The following is a 3335-nucleotide window of genomic DNA, read 5'->3' as shown; positions in this document are numbered from 1 at the left end:
CCAAGCTTAATTGCAATCTTAGCCTCTTCCACAATTGGCATTCTAAACCAATTCCAATCAATCAAAAACTTCTTAGTTAGCACAAGTGACACTCTAAGACTCTGTACATCCCACCTCCACATACACCCTTAGAGAAGGTGATGTCACCTGAAATAATCTTTCCTGTCCCTGCCAAATAATTTTATCACACTCTTGAACTACTAAAGTATTTTATTCTGTATGACTCCTTGCAGAGCTTTTCTATTCACTAGAAGTGATGGTGCCCAATTCCTGAATCATTTAACACAGTACATGCATCATGAAATTTATTCAAATGAATCTTGCTTTTTAACAAAGGAATGATCTTCACGCAGCAGCTCTTCTTTGAAGAAAACAGGTATTGTGGAATTTTGCCCCCGTGTTTCTCTCAATCTTCTAGGGCACAGCTGATCTCCTGGAGTGGACATGACATTGTTCAAGTTGCTACTCCTGCTATGTAGCCACATGCTGACTAGAAAATCAATATGTCACTTTAGTCTGCAATGACATACTTCCAGAAAAAGGTTCGCTTATTGTTTTCTTTCAACAGTAATAGGTGTCTTAGATGTTGTCCAAAATATAACAGGAACAACTAAATAGAAAAGAAGGGCTCTATTGCAAAACTACAATCTGGGAGGCAAGTCTAACCAGCACACACTTTAGAAGAAGCTTGAGAAAGCAAAATGGAAGTTGAGGTTGGTTTATTTGCCAAGCAAAGTTAGGATGATCCAATTTAGGAGTAGTTAGCAGTATTCCAAGAAGTATCATGCATATTTATAAGGAAGAATGGCGGACTGCTTAGCTGGCAAGCATAACAAACAACATAATCCTATATCATTCGTCATACATACAAAAAATGGTGGAGAAACATCAAGGTTGTGTTTTTTTTTTTTTTAACAGGATAATGATGAAAGAGGATTTTCTAGGTTTAGGGGGACTCCACTGTATAGTGACCAATAATGTCCAGTCAGGATTTTGGGGTCCCTTAGCACTACAAATGTAATGACAAGATTTTGTCTTAGTCCAAGCAAAGCCTAAAGTATCTAACAATAAATGACTTCTCACTGAGAAGGTTTTATACCCTCTAAGGGACAAGCTATAGGTCTCTTTCTCTTTCTCTCTCACTTTCTTTTTTCTTCCTTTCTCTTCCTTCTCTTTTTTCTTTCTCTTCTTCCTTCCTTCCTTCCTTCCTTCCTTCCTTCCTTCCTTCCTTCCTTCCTTCCTTCCTTCCTTCCTTCCTTCCTTCCTTCCTTCTTTTCTTCCTTTCTTTTTCCTTTTTTTCTTTTTCTTTTTCTTTTTCTTTCTTTTTTTCATTCATTCTTTTTTCTTTTTCTTTCCTTTCTTTCCTTCTTTCATTTTTGGGCCACAACCAGTGGGCCTCAGGGTTTTATTCCTTCTCTTTGCTCAAGGATCAATCATAATTGGGCTTGTCTCTGCTTTTAATTGCCTCTGAGCAAGTCTAAACTCCAGATATCCCTAGTTATTATTTCCACTTATTCTGGGGCCCCAGCAACTGTCTGTGGCCCTGACTGCAGAATCTCTTCTAGTTGTTTGGAGGCCAAATAAAATCAGCTCCTGTACAAGTGTGGGGGCAGTAACCGCAGGGCTAATTCCCCCTCCCCATCACTGTCACCGTGGATTAGGAATCAGGTGGCCTGACAGGCATTCATCTGAACTTGTTTTCCTCCCAGCTCCAAAGGGAGGGTCTGGGGTGGGGGCTCTGACCTTCTGGCCTTCTGGCTCCGGAAGGATTTCTTTCCTTCCTGGGAGCCGAGCCAGGAGGTCCTGCCAGCATAGTGTTTGGCAGCCTCCGCCATGCCAAAGGCCTCTGTAACCAGGCCTAGGAAGGGGTGCGGGACAGGGTCACCCCAGCACCCCTCTACCTCCTTCCTCCGGTACTCCAGGGCTTTGCCTGGCCACATGGCTGGGCAAGGCAGTGAGGTGGGTCCCTTGGAGGAGTTTATTGGTTTTCCTAGGCTTTCCCCATTTCCCTCCCAGCTCCAAAGGGAGGATCTGGGGTGGGGGCTCTGACCTTCTGGCCTTCTGGCTTCGGGAGGATCTCTTTCCTTCCTGGGAGCCCAGCCGGGAGGTCTTGCCAGCAGCCCTCCGCCATGCCAAAGGCCTCTATAACCAGGCCTAGGAAGGGATACGGGACATGGGTCACCCCAGCACCTCTCTACCTCCTTCTTTATCAATCAAATATCAGGGCTTTAGACTCTGCAGACTCCAGGAGAGCTGAGCCCTGGGGAAGATTTGTCACTGCTCTAGGGAACAGGCAGAAGACCCATGGCCCAGTTCAGGTCCCACTTACAGGGGAATCTGGGTCAATGGCGAGGAGAGCCCAGGAGAGAATCAGGAAGCACATTTACCAACAAATGAAGGCTAAGCACTTTGTGGTTGTCAAGCTTGTAGGCCCTGAATAATAATGAGAGGGGGCTTAGAGAGGCTAATGACTAATGGGCCCTCCATTTCCTGCTGATGCAGGCAGTTTGGTGTCATTTTGTTTTTATGTTAATTTATGCACACAGGATTAGAATGTAGCATTATGTGGTCATTTAATTTAATTGAAGTATGGCGCTTCATGGGCCAGTTTTACATTTCCCTCCTAGATTTTGGTGATTTTATTTTTAGCATTTCCTCCCTCTTCCCCACCCCCCAGATCACCATCCCTAATGGCAATAATAATACATTTACACTTGCCTCACACTTTTGCTTCCTAGGAGCTCAGAGCGCGTCATGCTCCATTACCTCCCAAGAGCTCTGCAAGGCAAATGCCAGGGCGGATTTGAAGCCCTTTCCTGAGGTTGAACACACATAAAAAGGTGCATGCAGCCTTTATCAGAGAGATAAGTTCCCAGCCCTTTAAATTACCTCTGAATGCAGCGAGTGACTCCGCTGCTTATGCATGAGGCTTCTTCCTCTGCGCTCTGTGTTTTTCCAGACCTCAGAAATCTATGACCTTTAAGCCTGACAGCGCCGCTCAGCGTTCATGTAACTTATGAGGGGACGTTCATTGAGCATTCCCGCCCCTTCCCTGGGAGAATGGAGTGACTGTGTCCCATGGTCTCTAGAATCATTGCCAAGGGCCACGGGGAAGCGCCCATTGAAAAGTACCCGGGAGAGATCACAGGGTTCCCCAAGATCCTTTAAAAAGCCACGAGCTTTTCTCTGGTGAATACAGATGGACCCAAGGAGCATTGGGAGCCTGCGACTCACTGAATCTATTCAGGCTCTTTTTGAAGAGCCCTCCCAAGTATCCACTTGGAGACGTCAGTATTCAGGCTCTTTTGTCCCAAGGCCAAAAAGAAGAAGGGGTG

General features: G+C 45.4%; 1 long non-coding RNA gene across 1 annotated transcript; it reads right to left on the bottom strand.

Moving 5' to 3' along the window:
• Positions 1 to 236: 236 nt before the first annotated feature.
• LOC126009017 (uncharacterized) lies at positions 237 to 2975 on the bottom strand. The gene is made up of 2 exons (XR_007495876.1): positions 2890 to 2975; positions 237 to 433 (listed from the first exon to the last, which is right to left on the bottom strand). It is a non-coding gene; the product is annotated as an uncharacterized LOC126009017 (long non-coding RNA).
• Positions 2976 to 3335: the final 360 nt, after the last annotated feature.

This window comes from Suncus etruscus, chromosome 5, assembly GCF_024139225.1.
Source record: "Suncus etruscus isolate mSunEtr1 chromosome 5, mSunEtr1.pri.cur, whole genome shotgun sequence".
NCBI classification, from domain to species: Eukaryota; Metazoa; Chordata; class Mammalia; order Eulipotyphla; family Soricidae; genus Suncus; species Suncus etruscus.
This window is presented reverse-complemented; position numbering and strand designations above follow the sequence as displayed.